This window comes from Crocodylus porosus, unplaced genomic scaffold, assembly GCF_001723895.1.
Source record: "Crocodylus porosus isolate Cpor-Errol unplaced genomic scaffold, CroPor_comp1, whole genome shotgun sequence".
NCBI classification, from domain to species: Eukaryota; Metazoa; Chordata; order Crocodylia; family Crocodylidae; genus Crocodylus; species Crocodylus porosus.
Genome location: NW_017728931.1, coordinates 32,872,071 through 32,893,082, shown reverse-complemented (window position 1 = coordinate 32,893,082; position 21,012 = coordinate 32,872,071). Strand labels below are relative to the sequence as shown.

The window sequence follows — 21,012 nt, the reverse complement described above, 5'->3', positions numbered from 1 at the left end:
TCCTGTTGTGTGCATCTCTGTGAAAGTGTGTGCATGTGTTTGTTGCGCTGTTGCACAGCAGAGCTGACAGACAGCTGTTTGTGGCTATAATCTGGTCAACTGGAGTTCTTTAATTGGCAGCATGCAAAGTCTCATGTGTGGAGTGATTGTGATGCCAACAGCTTCATTCATAAAACGATTGGTCCTGCTTTGCCATTCCTCTTCTCCATCACCAACTGGCCTTCTCTTCCTTGCTTTTTTCCTGCTTCCCCTCTCTCTCCGCAGTACTGATAAGCTTCTTTCGCTAGCCCTTTCTTCACTTTCGGAAGGAGTCTGGATGTATGGTTCTGTAGTAGGTGTTGGGAATGCTGGAAAACTGGACAGCTTTTCATCATGCCCACTCTAGAAGATGACACAAGAGCCATTTTAGTGGTCATCATATTGTGACTTCATGTGATTTTGCACTACTCAGAGCCTTCCAAGGTTAGAAACACAGGCTATATTCCCATTAGGAAGAAAAGATTGATCGCTTTCTAAAAGCCAAAAGATCCCTGATGGATCAAAATATATTAGAGCTGGTCCAAAAAATTACCCTGAAACTTCTCCCCTCCCCCTCATTTTTTTTACTTTTAAAAACTTTCCATTCTCTGTGTGCCTAGACACACACACAGGGACTGTCTGTGCGATAAGTTGTGGAGCAATGTAACATATTTAATGTATCTTGCATCTCGAATTTTCTCACATGCCTACTAATCCTGTTCAGCTGGGGTTACTTCTAAATCTCTGGACCCACAAGCAATTTCAGAGTCACCGCTTGAAAGAAAGAGGCCAGATCTTTTTTCATCCCTCAGATGAATCTTGTCTAGATGAAGTATATGTGCGTGTGTGTCCAGCAGGGGGAGTTAGATTATCCCTTTTTAAAAATGAACTGGGGCTGCGTGCAAAGAGCACTGCAAGCTCAAATCCCACAAAATTTTTCTGTCAAACTTGTCATTTTTCAAGTGAGTTGTATGCTCAGACTAGTTTCATCTACTGTTCCAATTGTACTAGGTAGGAGAATGTCAGTCCCTTCTGGCCAGTGCATTGGATAAAAACCTTTGGGTTAGGAGAAGGAGAATTTCATTTCCCATTTCCTTTCAAAATATGAAGAAAGAGTTTCTTCCACTGTGTTGAGTCCTAGGAATTAGGAAAAAAACACCCCATACTGGCTCAGCAGCTGGCTGGCATAAAAGAGGCGTCATATTCTCAGTATTAAATATTTCTTTTTTATTAAATTAATATACAAGCGAGCAGTATAGAGATTCCTTCTACATCTTAACCACACTTAGAGGGACTTAAGTTATTAATGCCAAACATAATAAAAATGTATTCTAATCTTGGTCATGTTTCTGGTTCTCATTTACTGTCTGCCATCTTATATTTCTCTGCCTCTTTCTCTTTCCAGTTCCTCTGTTTATATTATGATTCTTGCTTGTGTCTCTCTGTCTCCAGACTTCCTCAGACCCCATCCTTTTCTAAGATTTCCTTTACTCTCTCTATCCACCAGTTAGTTTCCTTTAATTTTTTCCCCTTCTGTATTTCTTCACTTTCAGTCTTTTATTAATGTTTTGAGATATATATATTTGGTAGGAGAGGAGCCCTTATTCCCTTTTCTCTGATTTTCTTTAATCTTTTCTTCCCTGGGGCCTGTTTCATGTTCTGCTGAAAGCTATGAGCATCTTTTGCCGGACTCCAGTGGGGAACGTGTCCAGAGGCGGTATCACCCTTCCTTTGGCTCCCTGAGCAGCAGTCAAAGAACTTGAAATTGTTTCGTTTCTTCAAGAAAAAGAAGAGGCACAACTCCATGCTGTACCTAGTCACAGTCAAGGGCAGACAGGTGAGTACAGGCCTTGGATATTTCTTGAGAGCTAGCATTCAAATCAACACTGCCTTTTCCGGCTTCTGCCATGTACACTGCAGTTAAGTGGGAGAAGACATGAAGGGCTAGCTTTAGAATATATGGCAGAGTCCAAGTGCCTTCCACAGCATTTGGGGGGATGGTATATGGGTATGAAGGAGGAGGAATGGGGTGGAAAGCGGAAAATAAATGAATGTATTTTCTCATTACAGTATCAAGAAAGGAAGTCCTAATCTTATTCCTCTTCTTTTTCCTTTCTAGAAATCACTTGAGAAAGGGATTTGGTTTTTTTTTTTACAAGCTGGTTATAACATTTGTAGAAAGAATGAAAAATCTGAACAATATCTGAAGGAAATATTGAATTTTTTGGCAAAACTTGGGCAATTTCATGATTTTATTTTGCCATAAGACCCCTCCTCCCCTAGCTTTAGTCATCTAGCAATAAACTACACTAGCATAATGGCAGGCCCTTTTGTCCTAAAAGTTCTTGAGGCATTTTCAGACCATATATAGGGATCATTTATTCACCTCTTGGGTGGAAGGCAGCATGACATTAACCGTACCAACTGCCCTACACAATAGACTTTAAGAGGGGAAGTGAAGAATAATTTTTCCTGTTGGAACAACAATAGATATTCTTACGTAGGCAGAAACATAGTTACCCATAATTTGGCTGGAATACCATGGCTAACTCGTGAAACAAAGGGCTAAGGGATTTTTAATGAGCACAAGTAGGTACCGCACCTCTTTTTCAGCCTATTTATTCATAGAATGAATGTATTCTATCTTCTGTTTGCTGTCTACATGTCAGGTTGAATGCTGGTCCATATATCACTATGTTAAGTTTGCTACGGCAATTTCATTCTAAGCATCCATTCTCAGCTTCTCAGCAATTGATGGTTTGAAGTTGAAACTTCTACTTGGTTTTAGTCCAAAAATTATTTTTAAGAGCTGAACCCATTCCTAAAGCTGGGTGGATGAATGTAAAAAATGATAGTGAAAAATGATAGTGCTTTTCCATCTGTAAGAAAAACGTTGGTATGACAGGGTGGTTTGACCTCGCACAAGCGAGGTGGTCTGAGACCAGGAAGCCCTGTTTCATTTTGTGTTGTTAATAAACTGGGGCCTAATTCTGAGTTTGCGTGTGGTTTCAACCATTTCCTGAGCTGGGAATGGTCAGTAGTCTACCACTGATGAAAAATGTGGGCAGGTGAATGGAAAATGGTGCCACAGTAGATGAGAGAATACAAAAGCAACTACAGAAAAGCTAGTGATAGAAAGTATAGCTAACAGGCTTTGTCTGGTGGAATTTTTTTTTAATTTCCCCCCTCTTAGTAACCAGTAGCAAAATGGGGGGGGGGAGGGGGAACAACTGGGCAACAACCCCATGTGCCACCTTTGTGGACCAGCCGAAAAATAGCTGCAGTTGGTACTGCTTCCATGTTGTGGCTGCTCCAGGCATGGGTCTGCCCTGCTATACCTCTGTTAGTATCAAGAGACCTACTCCTGTCTAGAAGATAATGGAGGGGATACTGGAGTATCTGGTGAACTAATAATAGACCCAATGGGCATGTCTCCATGAGCATGCACGTACAGGGGTGTGTGTTCCCTGTGGGACAAATAGCAGCAGAACATACTTGTGTCACTGCCATTTGTCCCCTGGCATGCCTCTGCATGCATGCTCCAGCATGCAGCAAATTGCCCCAGGTGGGGTAGGGGAGGCTGGATGTCCTGATATCAAAAACACCCTGCTGTACTGCAGATTAGCAGAGCAGCATATATGTGTAATGTGTGTAGTTTGCGGTGCTGCAAACCGCATGTGTATGCTCATGGGGATGCACCCAATCTGTCCTCCTGTGATTTCCTTAGGAGCCACAGAGGTTGTAGGAGTTATTGTAGGCAGTCCAGGACAAGGCCCAATCATGGGAGGCCCATAAATCTCAGCAAGAAAGGGATGTCTTTGGGCCCTGTTTGGGATGTGGGAATCCCATACTCAAGGTGTGACTACTCCCAGGCACAGTGTGGACTCAGGGGATGGCTGGCCTGGAAACAAGTGCTGGGGAGGAAGAGATGGTGGGAGTGCCCTACGTGTGGGAAGAGGGCATATCAGATGGGTCTGACCCTTGAGGAATGAAGAACACAGGGAAAAGTGTTTGTGGGAGTGTCAGAGTGATCTGCAGACCAAGAGAAATAATGGTTTGGGAGGAGAGGCCAAGAGACAAAGGTTGCAAGAGATCCCAGAGGCTGGTAGAGGTCAAGAAAGGCAGCTGCTCTAAAAAGAAGGAAATACGGTGTCCTGATGACGCCCTAGCCTGTAGATCACCCTGGGCAGGCAAGGTTTTAGAGCCTATATCTACCCCTTAAGGTCCAACCTTGTTTCAAGTTTTAGATTCAGCTGTGGGGGAGCTGATGGGTGAATCAGGTGAGTCTTACGAAGGGCAGAGTGCTGAGGTTGAGAGGAAATTTACTGCAAGTAAGTGAATTTTATGGTAGTCTCTGCAAGAGGGGACAAAAAAGCAATTGGTCAGGTGAATAGTTTTGTTTTCTGTTTGAATAAGGAACGCAGTTCTGAGGAAAATGATCTGATCCAGACGGCGTGTGTAGTATTAGATGAGCCAGTGGCTTGAAGCTGACTGTCTTTTGTGCTTAGATTATTTCCAAATGCCTTTTGTTAAACCCTGACGTGTGTTCCCTGAGGGAAGAAGTGGCTCTGCTTTGTTTGGACAGTTCAGGTCAGTTGCAAATAGACAACTGTCCATGTGTGTATGTGAGAGTCTGTAGCAATGCAAAACCGTTCAAATGTACCACTGACTCGAACGTGCTTGTTCCTGTAATATGGGAAGATGGAGAGAGACTGGATGGATTTATTGTCCAAAATACAGCAGATGTTTAACTGTTTCATCACCAGTGGGTGGTGCTGCCACTGGAAAAAGCCTTACTGAGCTTGCAGAGGGGGTGATGTTATGTGCTGAGAGGCCTGTGTTTTGGCTTGTTACATGCACCCCATTTCTATGCATTTGTGAGCTCAACCCAACTGACTGCATGAAGGAGAGAGGGAGGAGAGACCTTTGCTGAGGATTCTCAGTCTGTATATCTTCTATTGCAGCAGCACCCTTTTCCAGGCTGCAATGATCAGACTCGGGTCAGAGGCAGATGAGTGGGGAAAAGGTGCTAGCTAGCTCCTAGCTGCCCCGACTGCTTCTGCTCTCTGTGGTGGCATAGCAGAAGCTGCCACAGCTTGTGCTTCTCTTTCAGTGGGTGATGGCAGGGGGAGGGTGCCTGCCGCTGAAGCCCCCCACTATTGACGGCTGCTAAAGCCCCAGGTTTGTGGGCTGGATCAAATAGCTCTGCAGGCCAGATCCAGCTTGCAGGCTGTAGGCTGACCGCCCCTGTTCTACTCTGTTCCTCTTTAGCACAAGGGAAGAACTGCTTCCTGTGTCCAGCTCTCCTCCACAATCATCACCTTTTTAAACGTTCTCCTTGTTTCTTCATTAGTTTATACAATCTAAAAGCCCAGCGCAGTGCACCCTCAGACATATACTTTGCAAGAGACCCAGTACACTGTAGCTAGTGGGACAGTGTTGCTTGCTGTAAGCGGTTGGACTCGCTGATTATTTGACGTTGCAGCGCTGGCCAGACCACTGTAGCATATATAAATTACCTGATGCTCTAGGCTTCCCAGTGATGGCCACAATCATTCTCAATGTCACATCCATCCACTGTGTTTACTGCACACAGGCAACTTGGTTAGAAAAGGTAATGTATATTTTCTTGGGTTCCTAGTGGTCTGGGAGGTAGCTGTATGCAGTAGTATGATACATAGGTGATGGCTTTGATTTCAGTTCTTGTTCTCTTGCTACATGCTGCAAGTCTTTTAGATGGTGGGGGCGGGGTAGATTGTTGTTGTTATTATTTCAAATTGATGGAGTGTTTGGCCCAGTGAGTTCTTGGTTTACTCTCGGGAATCCTAAGCACTAATAGAAATCCCTGTCCTTTGAAAGCTCTGTGAGGAGATGAAAAGCACATTTTGTATTGCCTGTTATCAGTAAGCATTAAGTGAGAATTGAGCAAACTTTGTGTGAGATAAAGTCAAATGTGCTGGATGGGATAAATGTAGTGTTCTTGCCTGTGCAAAATAAATACAAGAGATACAAATTTAATGCATTTTAATGTCTATCTCAGTAGACTGTAAAAGCAAATGCTAGTTCCCTCTGTCACGTGGTGCTATTATAAAGCTCTCAGTTAATATTTCCATTCAGAATCTCAACCCTTCCCTCTGCTCCCACCAATTCATTGTGCTCAGAACAATACTTCAGGAACAATAGAAGGGAGATGCATTAAAAACAATCAACCGTCCATTTGAGAATTCCATTTAAATAAAGAAGGCAATGGGTGTTCATGCCCTGTTGCCTTGCTGTAAAATGGCTAGCAGCCTTGGCAGTTTTATTTTAGGTTGGGTCATGTCACTAGGGAAAAGCTGAAATACAAGTTAGAATGAAGAAGCTGGAACAAAATGTAGTGCGATTAAAGCAAGCTATCATTAATCCTCCATGTAGCAATCTTTGCTTTATAGAGTTGGCAATGAAATATACTGTTAAATGTACAAACCATAGAATTCAGTGCCTCTGTGGGAGCCTTTTCTATATTTTTTGTGTGTGAATATTTGCATTTTTACTACACTGGCACCAGCAAGCCCCAACTGAGACTGGGACCCTATTATGGTACATGTTGTATGTATATGTAGTTTAGACATTGGTGCTGAGCCAAGGAGGCTTCCCTATGAATAGAGAAGGGGTGTGTGGAAGGTGGTGGTGGTGGGGTATATTACTTTCCCCATTTTGCACAGTGACCTGCGCATAGTTGCATTGATGTCTTCACAGTGGAAGACTTGGGCCTTGTGAACCTAATTCAGCCCTGGCCTACCACAGCGTGTCAGCTACAATACTCTCCTCCTTCCTGATTTTGCTACCCATTGCGGGTTAGTAATATTTTATATAGCCTTCCTACAGGCTGACAGCTTTTGCACTCTGTGTCCAGCATCTATTAACAAGAGCAGACTGAGGTGTGATCAATGGACATACTTGTACAAGAGATAAATGCATGTCCTGGGCTAGGCTCTGATCCCTTTTAGCTCTGCATTTACATCATCAGTGTGTGAGAGACCAGGATCAGGACCCTTGATTTATTGAGATTTATAACATGGTTATTTTAATCACATGATTAAAGTTTAGATAAACAGTCAGTAAGTAACTAAGGCATGTCCCCCAAATAAAGAGTCAGACGCACCATTTAAGGTAAATAAAAGGGGAATAGCCTTATTCCAGCTAGCAGCTTATCCAGAAAGCGTTCCAGTGCTCAGCTGCAGGCACTGGGAGTAGGGAGCTTTAGTCTCATAAGGCTTTTTCATGTATGCTTATTTCCATGCAAAAGACTATGCAGCTTCTTCCTCTACCCTAAGGTGTCTAGTGTCAGACTCGTCTAGCAGATCCTTGGAGGAAGCAAGTATGTGGCTTTTTAAAAGGTACTGCAAAGTGCCTAAGAATGCACTTAAGTACTTTGCTGAATCAGGGCCTTGAAGAATATTACATAACACAAGTAAATGTGCTTTCATTCCTTCCTTTTGTACTTCCAGGATACTGGCCACTACCCTGATAGCTTCTTTTGCCCTGACGTTGACTGTCACTGCTTTGTTCTGGGGTAAAAAGATGGGGAAATGCCAGTTATGACAGAATTCAGGAAACTAGAAAACAGATTTTTAGTATTTTGGTGCTGTAACTGTTTTTCAACATGCACAAATTCCTCCCTGTTTTCACCTGGAATCTTCTTGTACTAAGGTTCTGATTTATCCACAAGGTTCATTATACACTTGCCTGGCTTGTTGAAATAAAAATAGTGTATGTGTACCTGTTTCATGGTCAGAGCATGGACTTACAGGCTGGCAGCTGACCTTGTGCTTGGCTTTTTGTAGATAAACTCTATACACAATCTATTGAAAGAAGCTGCCAGGTCTCCAAGTTCTGTTCTGAGTTGTCAGCACCAATTCCTCTCTGTTTCAAAGCATAGTTTGATGCTTATTCAGCTACACAGAGCAATGAAGACACCATTTTAGCTGAATGACACTGCTTTACTTTAGCTAGAGATGTAGACTTACAGTTATAAGTCTAGTCTCTGCTCTGTATAAATCATAAGATGCTCCACTGAAGGCTGAAAGCCTCACCAGTGTAAAACTGGCATGAGTGAGAGTCGATCTGGTCCTGTGTTACCCAAATTTGAGAGTAGCTTAGTGGGGTCACTTTGCAGTGATTTGAGTTGGTGTTTTCTGCGGTTGTGTTTCAAATTCCCAATTCAAAATGAATCTATCTGTAATGTCAGTGGGCAAGCATTCAGATGAACAGGTGGAAACTAAGCAGTTCAGTTTAGGTGGTTGAAAACCCCATTGATAGAACCGTGTACAGGCATTCAGGTTGCTAGCTGCCTGCTCCATAGCCAGACTGCAGTGCCAATGGTACCCAACCAGGAGGTCCTAGTGCATGCATCCCTCCCATGCTTTGCAGGCTGCACAGTCTGCCTGGAAATAGGTGACAGCAGCCCAGGGAACAGGTTAGGGTTGATTAGTTGGTGGCCCCAGGGGACTATCTCCGTACCTCATAACACTTCTGCTCTATTCCCAGGCTATCAGACAGTAGGCCTATAGAAGGTGTCCTGTCTTGTTAAGCCCATCACTCTAGCAGCCCAGTGGATTGTTAACCCTCTGGAGGGACTCAGTTCCAGCACAGATAGGGTGCTTGTGGAGTGGGTGCTGGCAAGGTAGGGTTAGGTGCTGCTGTGAGGGGGTCTGGGGACTCTGTTCCCAGTGAAGGCCAGGTCAGACTAATCTCTGATAGTGGCAGGGGGAGGGTTGGTGGCAGCTGCTGCGTCTGTCACCATGGGAGGCCCCACCACTGTGGCCCCAGCCCCAGCCCTGGCTGCATTGGTGGAGTTCCCAGGACACTGCTGGGGCTCTGGCTATGGGAAGCCCTGCCATCATGGCCAGGGCTGTAAATCAGGGGGGAGCTTCCCCCTCTTCCCCTAGAGCAGCTGAAGCCAGTACCCACTGCCCTGTGTGTGGGGCTGCAGGCATGAGGCTCTGAAGTGCTGTGCAGGGGCAGGTAAACTTTCCCCTGATTCCCTTGCACCCTGCTGCACTTGAGTACCCTATGCCTGTAGCCCCAGGCACGGGGCTGCAGGTATTGGCTTTGATGTGCCCCACTGGGCACTGGCAGGTGGATTTCCCCTTGTGTGCTTAGGGTCGAGGTGGTTAACAGCTGCACACCCCTGGGGCTGTGGCGGGGGGCTGGACTGTCTAGGGGAGGGGACCAGCTGGAGCAGTGAAGTCTAGCAGTCATAGACTGTCCCACCCTGGGCGGGGGGGAGGGAGAGAAATGAACACTGGGATGCCTGGAGGACAGCTTGGGGAAGATTGTATTGCTAAATAAGTGCGCAAGTGTTTCTTAAAGGAGAGACTTTCAAGCGTTACAATGTGGCGAGTTTAGAGTGTGGTCATGAAGTGTTCTGTTCTATTTAAACACTTTTGCTTCAACAGTTCATGCTTGTTATGCGCTTCCCTTTTATGGCATTGCCTGTCATTTTTTCTGCTAATTTCCTTTTCAGTTTTATTGCATTGCCCCTGTGTATTCTGTATCTTGCAAAACACTCTTCTCACCATCACATTTTGAATGTAACATAGTTTTTTGTTTTTTTTTCCTTCTCTGTGTTTTTTGCTCTCTGCTGTTGGGGATATTGTGCCCTTTTGGAAATGAAAGAACTTGTTTACTGTTTCTATATTGCCTGTTCAGTCCTTTCCTTGAAATGTAATATTTCACCCCTGATACTTCCCAGTGATCAGAAGCAGATAAATTCAGAGTTGTTCAACTTTTGTCTGGGTTACTAAGGTATGTTTAAGCACCGACTTGAGCATTAAGGTACAGTGGTTGATTCAAGACCAGAAGACAAGGGAATGTCAAAATTTAGACTGAGAAGAGTTTCTGGGGTCAAATTATGTGTTCAGCAAACCTCTTCTAATAAATACTTTTGCAGTTTAACTTAGCTAAAGTGTTCATACAGCCCTAGATTATTATTTTTAAGGCTCAAAGGGGCTAAAACACCTAGAATATTTCCTTCTGGATAACATCTTTAATTTTCTAAACAGTTGCTTGTTGCTGCAGCATGCTGTTGACAGCTACCATGCTGTCTCCATGAGGTGGTAACATTTTAATGGTGGGTGAAATAATCTCTTGCAGGCAGACTGGCACTGGGCAGCGTGCCAAGAGTAAGGAACTACTGTCACAGTTCAGTGTCTGTTTTCAGTATCATGCTATTTCAACTGTATTAGGGATTTGATACGGTAGCAGTTGTTGCTCCGTTCAATCCCTGCTGCTGCCCACCTGCTCAGAAGGTGGGGTACTGGCACTTGTTCTTCTCTGCTGTAGCTTGCATAAGGGAATAAGGAGATTTCTCACACTCCTACATGGTGTAATAGGCCAGCTCATGAGTGAGCTTTTACTAGCATGTATCCTTGGTATCTTTTGAAATGAAAATTGCTGTGCAAATGTAACAGATTGTGTGTATCTCTGTGCTTGCATTTGTTTCTAAGCAGTAGTATTTATGTTGGAGTTATTAATGGACTGACTTGTCAAAGAAAGGATTTTTTTTTCCTGAAAATGCATACTGTACTGCCGTCACTACAGCATGTACAGCTAGTGCAGTCTGTTTTTCACTAAATGCATTCGTGAACAATGTTTAAACAAAGAAAAAAAAAGTACTGGCAACAAAGAGATGACTTATCATTTGCAACTTTAAAAAGAAGCCTGCAGCTACATGAATCTGGAAATAATATAAACTTAACCCACAGGACTGTTGCATTGGTTTTAGAGGGGCTTACTTTAAAGCTGGTATGTGGGCTTGCTAAGAGACTGAGTGGTTGGCAAGGGTGCTAACGATTTATGGAATGTGTCTTTGGAAAGGATTAAAGAGAAAACATGTTGGTTCTTACCAGCTCTGAGCTAGGAATATAGCTCTAAGGGCTGAGCATTAAATTTTAAGCATGCAGTATGTAGAGCTTTTAAGGGAATAAACTTATTTTTTCAGTCCTAGTGCTCTGGATCAAATTCAGTCCAGACCGGATAGACTAAAAATCATTCCCATCTGACGTCCAGGAAAGGTCAGAAGTTAAAGGAGTACTGGCAGTCGTGAGCCAGTTCCCAGCTTGCGTAAGTACTATTTGAGAACCACCCAAGATAACAGTCAGCATTTTAGCTCTAAAATGTCCCAGGCCCTGTATAACTGTCTTTCTTAGCTCTCCTTTTAAAGTCCTTTATTTAAAGTACTTGTCTTCTCCTCCCTTTTGGGACATGAGTAAAAGATTAAAAACTTAATATTGAAAATGAGGTTAAACATGAAATGCCACTTTGAAAAGAAATCCTTAAATTTTCTACAGTTAGTGACCCACCTAGAAATAAAGTGGTGTGTCTAGGTCCTCCTGTCCCAACAGCTTAACATGAAAGCACTTCTGGTATGTTCATAGATATAGCAGTAACAAAATCTCTCTCTCCTCTTAATTGCTTTCACAGCTAGTAGTAGCAAAAAAACTGAATTACAGGGTATCTTTAACAGATTTTTTCCTAGATGTGTGGGCAGGTGTATTTTTGTGTTTGAAGGACATCCTGAAAGGCAGCTATGCAGAAGGAATGAAGTGGCAAGGCCTGTGGTCTGAACACTTGAAGGAATAACCTGAGTACCTGTGGAACCCCAGGTTGATAAAGAGTTTCACTCCTAATCAACTGTAGTTGTCTTGAGAGACCTGATTTCTCTGATAACCTGGGCCAATCCCATGGAAAATTTTGAATATGAGGACAGATGATGAACTGAACTGAGTGTTCAGTGTGCAGTCAGAGCAAAGAGGGGAGCCCTGGGGCAATGTGTTCAGTGGCATGTATTGCTGAGCAAGTAAACTGCTGCATATTCTATGAAGAGGGTTGTTAAGGCTTTATTTTAAGTACAATAATAGAATATGAAGGTTGCAAAGGTGTGGGTCACAGCAGTGACCTGCATTAGATAGGATTGGAAGAATCTTCTAGCCAGCAGGTGCTCCTGGAAATACACCCAGGGCTTATGTAAGTTTTTACTGGTCCTCCATCTGCTAAATCAGTTTGCCCAGGTTAACTTGCCCAGAAATCACAATTTACCATAGGCACTTCAGTTGAGCAACAGAAGAAAAAAAAAAAGGTTTTATTACACAGAAAGAAAAAGTGATCACATGCTTTGACAATAGAATATGGTAAAACAAAATTGGCCAAACCCTTACTGTACTTTTGGACTACCACTGAGCCCCCATAAAATTTCTGTGAAAATCTTGTGAGGTCAGCCTCCCCTTAGTTCCAGCTAGCCACCTCCATTGGGGACCTCCCATCCACCTCTCCTCCCTGTCACTCCCTCCAGAACATTGTACGCAGCATCCCCTTCACCTGTCATCAGGAGAGCCAGAGCATCCTCTTGAGTGTCTTGGTGGCTCTTTGATGCACAGGTTGGCAACCTATGGCCTATAGGCTGGATCCAGCCTGTGGAGCCATTGGATACAGCCTATTGTGTTGTGGGGTTTCGGCAGCCTTTCAGTGGTAGGGCTGGGTGGTGAGAAGTGGTGGTGGCAGTGGATGGGTTGGAAGCACTGGCGCACCTAGAACCTGAGCTGGGCCATTTTGGCCTGCTGCTCAGTAACACTGTCAACTAGCCAGTTATCAGAGGAAATCTGCTGCTGGCACATCTGTATGGACATCCAGTATCACTGAACCAGCAGTTAGTCTTTGATATGCTCTTTGTTTGACATAAAAGTGATGAGACGCTCTCGTCTATGTGCTGCTGTTCCTTTAACCACTCTTGTGTCACCAGTCTCCTAATAACTTCATTGACACGTAGGGTAATCTGTAGGTAAGATATGAGCCTTCTGAGATTCTGCAGGTAAGGGTTTTAAAACCGGAGAAGCCATTTCAGGGTGTTTGCACTGACCTTTGCAGAGTGTTTGGGGATCAGCTATATTGATGCAAGGGAGGGGCACAGCAGAGTGAACAAGCATGTTACATCTCCTGTTGATCTGGTGGATAACCCTGTCCTATCAACAAGTGTGGTCTCAGGATGCCGTCCTTACCTGAGGCCTGGAACAGAAAAATTCAGGATGCCAGTTAACTTAAATAAAATACTCTCTTACACTAAGTTTTTGGTTGGTTTGCTCAGAAAAGAGGGCTTCCTGGGATGTGGATTTCCCCCCCTCTTTGACCTACCCTGTGTGGTTGTTTGGAATTTCACAGCCATGGTATTGGTAGAACTAAGATTTTCCTTGGAAAAACCATTGGTCCCTACAACCTGAGCTTAATAGAAATCAGTGTTAGCAGCACAGCACCTATGAAACTCAGTTGGTCAGTGGTATACCCAGACAAGTTTACTATAATATACAAATGTTGCTAGGAGTTGTCCTGCCTTCCAATTAACTGGGGAACTGTTCCTTAAACTTTTGTTGACCTCTGTGTACAGATTATGTATTTACACCTGAGTTCCACTCTACTTAAAGCAGCAATGACTGGTGGTCTTTTCCTTGAAAGGTCTTTTTGGTTTTGGATTGGTTAGTTAAATTTGGGAATCTTCCCAAACTCCGCTGAGCCTTCCCAACATCTTAAAGCCAGTCCTATGCAAAGAAGTTTGAAAGCACAAGACGAAATGGTAAATTTAGCATGACCTAGATTAGAAACTTACCATGGGGTCACCCAATGTGGTCACATTGGCTGTGTCTACAGTCTAATTTAAAAACCTTTCCATTTATAGACGTGCTCCAGGAGGGGTGTGTGTGTGGGGGGGGGGAGAAATGCTCTTTAATTAGAGTCCCATTATAAATGCTATCTATACTTTTGCATAATGAATTCTGTCTAATATAGTTTGCAATTTTTTAAAGAAAGTAAATGTAAATAACATTTAAAATTGCCATAAGGATTTTTTTTTGTTGGTTTTTAGAAAATATTCTGCTGTGCTTGTTTTGATATTTGATGTTAATTAAAATCCAGGGTATCCAACATTGTTTGTAAAGTCAAGAAGATTACAGTAGGTTAGACATGAGAAAGCGAGATCAAAATAAGCAATGATCCTAAAACAGGTTTCTTTAATTGTCTAGGTAGGGTAATAAATAAACCTCCAATTCCATAACACACTACTAGAAGCTAGGATTTTTCATGCAATCATCTTTGCTTATGCTACCTCCCCAAAACCTATATTGCTATTTTCAGCCTCCTTAAAATCTTAATGGATTTTTTTCAGAGTGGTAAAAAAAGATGGATAGTGCAAAAAACTTTCATATATTTACAGAAAAAGGATTGGTCTTCTAGTTTAATTGACACGGTTTTTTGGTACAAATCTTTTCTGGCCTTTTTAAAAGGTGCTGGGGGACAGTTTGAATCACTGGGTGGTTGACACTTAGGACATTGACAGACATGCAGCTCCCTGGTTTAACTCATGGCACTTTACATAAAGCATCATGAGTCAGACTGACCCTTCCGACTCAACAGATATTCGCTGTTGGGTTGGGAGAGTGGAGGATCTACCTTTGCTTCGGAGCCGATCCAGCCAAGGAACTGTTGTAGAGCACTTTTAAGGGTTTGATCATGCAACAAGTATAACTTCTGTCTGTGTCCTGAGAGGGAAGATGAAGGCCAAGTGTCAGGTCAGGGCAGCTAGTAAGGGAAGCATGTGAGATCCAGAGTCTGAGTGCAGTACAGTAGGAAATTTTCTACAGTATCCTCAGCCACTAATGTGGTATACTTTTTCCCTAAAGGCCTATTTAAAATACAAATTGCCCTCTTTGGCAAACAGAAGAAACTCTGAAAACCAATCACCTCCCTTCAATTTCATGGCCTTTCTTGAAACTTTAGGACAAATTACTTGAGAAGGGCAGGAATGATTTCCCTTCTAGTCAATTGCTGCTGTTGTTCCATAGCTGCCATTTCCTTTTCCTCACACATAGCTTGACACCTCTTCCAGGTGCTGATCTTAAGTCTCAGAGCCACCTCTAGGCCCATCAGGTAGGGTGAAAGAAAGAGTGAGAGACAGAGGGAGGGATTGAAGTTAAGGCAGTTATCCTGAGGAAATAGATTAAGGCAATTAGTATGCACACAAGCTATTGCGTGGGGAAGAGAAAAGGGATAGGGGTAAACCTGTGCTTCCTAACGTTTCTCTCAGCATGACCCCACTTATGACCTCATTTCCTCAGCATGGCCCCTCTTTCCTAATCTACAGCCCCCCCGCCCTGCTGGAAGGGGGCCCCCAGCTGCCAGGACTAGGGACAGGGCCACAGCCCCTTGCCTCCCCATCAGTGCCTGAGCTCCAGATGCCGCTCGTGGGAAGCGGTAGTTGCTGTGGCCAGAGCAGAGCATGGAGCTCAGCTCCCTCTTCCCCCTGCCCTGCAGGTGGCACAGCCAGAGTGGCACCCATGGGAGGTGACTGCAGGCTGCCTGCTGTTGATTTGGGGGTCTTCACCCTGCTGCCCTGCCCCCGGGACTTCTGCAGGCCAGCAGGTGGGACCCATTGTGTGGGGCCAGGGAGGCTTGGTGCCACTGCCAGGAGCTACACGCCCATCACACCACCACAGTGAGGGGTCCTCTGCCTCCTGGCAGCAGCATGGAGTTGTGCCCCTCACTGCTGCCAGGTGGTCAGGGGGTGCCTCACCATGGTGGTGCACCTGGCGTGGGGCTCCCGGTGGTGGCACTGAGCCCCAAGTCTCATCTGCCCCCTCCATTGTTTCCATGACCCCACTTTTTATCATTGCAATCCCAAATGGGGTCACAACCCCAAGGTTGGAAACTATTAGTATAAACTGTAGGGCACTGGTTTTTGGGAGATGAAATTTGTGTTAGAAAGGGTTGATATAGCTGTGATGGACAGAAGAGCTAAGCTAAAGGCATCACTTTTTAAAAAAGAGAACTCCTTAAAATGTTGTCAAGGTCATTTAAAAGTATTTCTCAGATGATGAAAACTATGTATCAGTTTTCCAGTCAGTGTGGGTAAGAGCCTAGCTCCTAGGCTTCATCAAAACCCCTGAAACTGAAGGATACCATCTCAGATGGTTCAGAATGACAGGAGGAACTTTGGAATGGAAACCACAAGGGCTCATTAACTAGGGCTTGGTATAACAAAAACACCATTGGAGAATGCTACAACCCTTGGCAACTATGATACTATTACACATTGATTCAGCAGTACTGCATCCAATGACCTTTGTGTTGGGTGTGCACTGGTTGGGCACCCACCTCAGCTTGTGTGATTTCATTCTTGTTTCCTGTCTTTGGGGATAGAGAGAAGGAGAGATTTTTTGGAGGCATAACATAAAATTGTGTAGGGGATTAGAGGGATGTGTTCAGTGTTCAAACTGCTTTCTGTGTCCTGGTTTTCTTCCTTCCCGTATGAACTCAAGTAAACCTTGTTCTGGAAAAGAAACTGAAGTTAATTAAGAGGGTTATTTGCTGTGGCATTGGCTAAATGAGAAAAGGAATTGCTCTGCATCTGCATAAACATAGTCCTGGCAGCCACCATATGGTTTGCATAAGAAGAGCTGACTGTCTTGGACTGGAAAGCAAGAGAGAAGATCAGAGTAGGCTTCACAAAAAACTGCTTTGAATGGACATTTTAATTGCTTTAATTTCTGGATAGCTCTACATCTTGATAAGAATACATTTACCTCAGTGTGATTGTGTTATGCTACTGGTATTTAGTCCTGATGGAGAGCTAGCAATCTCAAACTCAGCCCTCACTGTCTGCAACAGGGGTGGGCAATTTATTTGGGCCTGCCAGCCGCCCGCATAAGGGAGTTTTGCTGAGCTGTTGCTGGCGAGGTCGGCACCTCTCCCCTCCATGCAACAGCTCATGAAAACTGCCTGTGTGGGATGGGGCTGTTGGCAGGTAGGGAATGGTGTCCAGGAGTGGGATGGGTGGGAGAGGCCAGGATCATGAAGTGGAGTCTCAGGGCTGTGACAGCACGGGGCTGGGGCCCAGAGCAAAGCCACGATCTACCTGAATACCCTTATGATCGGCACCAATTCCTCAGGCAGGGGTGTGTAGGGAGCAGACTGTGGCTCTTCCCCGGGCCCATAGTGCCACATGCCCCAAGATCCCAGGGTCTCCCTGGCCTCACCCACCTGTTTCACTGCCAGACACCACTTCCTGCTGGCCTGCAGCCCCATCCCATCTGCCTGGCCGAGGACATTGTCTTCGTGGGTCTTGGCTAGTCTCCATGGAGACCCCAGGACCATGCGGCAGTTACAGTGTGCCTCTGTGACAGGCACGGGTTGGGGCAGAGCCACGATCTGCTCCCTACACACCCCTACCTGCAGAACCCGTGCCCATCATGGAGGCATGCAGGCAGTGGATCGTGGCTCTGCCCAGCCCTGTGCAACCACACCCCCACCTCCCCTCAAGATCCTAGGGTCTCTCCAGCCTCACATGCCCATCTTGCTCCTGGATACCACTCCCTGCTGGCTCGCAGTCCCATCCTAGCCACTCAGCTGTGCGCTTTGCCCACTTGGGTCCTGCCCCTGGTGGTTGGTGCAGGGTGCCTGGGCAGCAGGGCTGCATGTAGAGGGCTGCCAGGAAATGGAGTCCAGCCACAATGACGCCCCAGCCCCACTGTGCACCCATGGGCAGTGGGACCCACTGCATGCGCCATAGCTCAAGCTGCGCCTCACACCAGACGTAGTTCACAGGCCATATTTTGCTCACCTTTGGTCTACAGCATGTGAAGACATATAACAGCTAATGATCTAGTAGCTTGCTTCTCTTTTTGCTGCACAATTAAAAAGGTGCTACTGGACTGGTCAAGTGATATTACTGAAAGAAAGGAGTACATAGATTGGCTTGAATATTATGATACAAAGTGGTAATGAGATCTCTGGTTTATTTTGGTCATCTTCATGTGGATTTAGAACATTTGTGTTTTACTTTTAAATAATGATTGCACCCATTTAACTCGGATTGGATATACAGTTTGATATGTAGCTTGCTCACGTGTAACAGGGTTTTTGTTCTTTGCTAGAGATGGCCCTTATTTCTCTAAGGACCCAGTACATGGCACATGTATACTGTAATTAATGTGTTAATCACAGCATAAATAGCAAGTGTACTACACATGCACCTGTTTTAAGATGCTGTAAATTTGCAGACAAGCTGTAAGAACATTCCACATATAAGGGAGAACATTTAAATGGTTGATTCTTATCATGCCTGTGAGAGAGAGAAGGAGCCAGCAGGCTCCAAGGCTCCCGGGCACTATTGACTTTGGGTACCGTAGGTCCTGAAATGGGGCGCACTTCACTTGTGGACTAAAACTGTTGAAAGGGGATCTTGTCAAGCCCCACAAAGGGGGCTCTCCAAGAGCCAATAAGGGGGCTTGGCCCCTCGGAGGGCAAGTTTGGATTGGAAGGCAGCTGCAGACGGCCGGAGCAACGGCACAGATCAAGGGAACCTTCTTGGTCGTAGTGCTTGTTTTGATTTTCATTTTTGTTCGTGGATTATCTGAGCGGACATGAGGATACGTGGCTGGACCAGCCACTTGGCCACCGCCCAGTGGAACGGGCGAGGGTGTAGGGGTGGCAGAACCCTCAGAAATTCAGGACCTCACGAGACACCGGTGAGACTCATAATTGGACTGCACATGTCAGACATCGGAACCAACTCCGTTAACATCAAAGTTGTGGCAGGCAAAACATACGCGTGTGACACCCCAATTATAGTTGAGGACACACTAGGCAACTGGCAGGCGGCATTGGTCCGGCCTGCGGGAGACGGCGATACCCAACAGTGCCAAATGTAATGTGTGGCCAGGGCTGGCAATCAGCTGATTATTGGCCCTGGCCTGAGGCTGCAGGGGAGGAGGGTGGGCAAAGGGCTTTTCCTGCTGGAGACTTCAGATGTTGTGCACAGCAGCTCTGGCAGGGTTGCTGGGCATCAGGGATCTGAGCCCCTCCATGCCCTTTGTTTCCCTCTGCCAGGAGCCTCTGATCCCCAGCTCTGGCCAGCCTGCAGGGTGTCAACCCAGCCCAACTGGCTGGTGCACGGGGAGTCCAGAATTATGATCTTGGGCTCCCCATGCAAAATTGCACCTCTTTCCATGCAGATGTGGCATGATAAGAGAGGCATAATTGTTTGGACCAGGGATCAGATTTCAGCTGGGGGCTGAAGAATGTAACGGTGATGAACAGGATTCAGTTACTTCCAGACTTGAATAACAAAACTATCTGAATCTAGACCTGGTGTTCAGATGTGTCCATTTTGAGAGGAAGCTTTGAGCTGTCAACTCATCCAGTATTGCCAAAACTAAACATTCTGGTATTGAGTCAGGCCCCCTCAAACGATGAGGTTTGTTTACAAAAGTACCTTTCATTTTTTGAGCATTTTGGGATGCTGTTGGGTCACACTTTCAAGCTTTTCTTTCCAACTGAGGGCTGAAAAGTCCATATTCAAACAAGAACTGAGATTCTCACGGAGCACACCTACATGAGACACTACTGTGCAGTTGCTACTGCACATTTATTTAGTAGTTATATTAGCAGGTGCTAAATAAATGCACAGTAATTGGAGTTACAGTGCCAGTGCAGTAGTGCTAGTGAGCATCATCTAAAAGACATTACTGTGAATTAGCTTAATAATACTGCAGAGTAGTGTATTAGCACCGTCTGTGGTGTGACATGCTATTACACAGTACTTTTCAGCTACTGTGCAGTCAGTGTCTTGTGTAGATGTACCCAAAGTTACCTTCAAGACCTGGGGTTTCAATAAAAAACCCAAGATGTTGAGATGAGTAGCAAGGCCTGGCAACACTGTGTAACCCAGGGGCAGGCAATTATTTTGGGCAGAGGGCTGCTTACTGAGTTTTGGCAAGCTGTCGAGGGCCACATCGGTAGCACTGCCCCTTGACACATGCCCTGCCCCCTGATTGCCATCTAGGGGACGTCCCATCCCCTAACCCCTGACCTTTGGCACCAGAAGCTCCTCCCTTTGCCCACAGAAATATGTCTATCAGCACGGAGTTTTGCCTTAAAATACCAAATTATATTCTAAAAAGCAAACATCTACAATGTTTATTAATTTGATTAAAATAATATTTTTGTCCTGATTTACATGTGTTTGTGTAGTGTACATAGAAGTGATAACTTTAAAATGAAGTCTTACTCTTGTAAACTGTAGGGGTGGGAATTCGTTTGTGGGGGGGCTGTGGGTGTGTGGGTATGCAGAGAAGGGTGTGTGGGGGGGGTTGTGAGGGGTGGATAGGTGTGTGGGGTGAGAGAATATGTGGGGGTGTGTGTGTATAGGCAGTCCTCAGACTTGCAACACAATTGGTTCCTGAAAACCGCGTCTTAAGTTGAAATGTTGTAACTTGGAACTGATTTTCCCATAGGAAACAATGTTATAAATGAGGGATTGGTTCCTGAACCAAGACCTGATACCCTATTTTCACAAAAATATTGCCGAATTTTGTACTCAGTCAATTATAGATGAGCAATATAGGTACATTAATGTATTTATATTGTAAAAAGTAATCATACTGAGGAAAGAGGACTACCTGGGAAACGATAGGCCAGTTAGCCTTATCTTGATCCTGGGTAAACTTTTTGAGAGAATTATTCTGGCACATGTCCACGAGGGGCCAGCAGGGGAGATTATGCTTACGGGCAACCAACATGGGGTCATTAGAGGCAGGTCCTGTCAGACCAACCTGGTGGCCTTCTACGACCAGGTCACCAAATCCTTAGATGCAGGGCTAGTAGTGGACATAGTCTTTCTGGACTTTGAGAAGGCCTTCGACACTGTCTCTTACCCTGTTCTCATTAAAAACTGGGGGACTGTGGTGTCGACACCTACGTCAAATGGGTTGCCAACTAGCTGGAGGGCTGCACCCAGAGAGTCATGGTGGTGGATGGGTCATTTTTGACCTAGAGGGACTTCATAGATTTCATAGACATTAGGGCTGGAACGGACCTTGGGAGATCATCGAGTCCAGCCCCCTGCCCAAAGGGCAGGAAGTCAGCTGGGGTCATAGGATCCCAGCAAGATAAGCATCCAATTTACTCTTG

At 45.0% G+C, this 21,012-nt stretch overlaps 1 long non-coding RNA gene across 4 annotated transcripts in view; it reads left to right on the top strand.

Moving 5' to 3' along the window:
* Positions 1 to 611: 611 nt before the first annotated feature.
* Positions 612 to 21,012, top strand: part of LOC109316437 — a 32,773-nt gene continuing 12,372 nt past the window's right edge. For all 4 annotated transcript variants that reach the window (XR_002102842.1, XR_002102844.1, XR_002102843.1 and 1 more), the window contains exons 1-2: positions 612 to 1,855; positions 11,003 to 11,124. This is a non-coding gene — a long non-coding RNA (uncharacterized LOC109316437). The remainder of the gene's footprint in view (positions 1,856 to 11,002; positions 11,125 to 21,012) is intronic.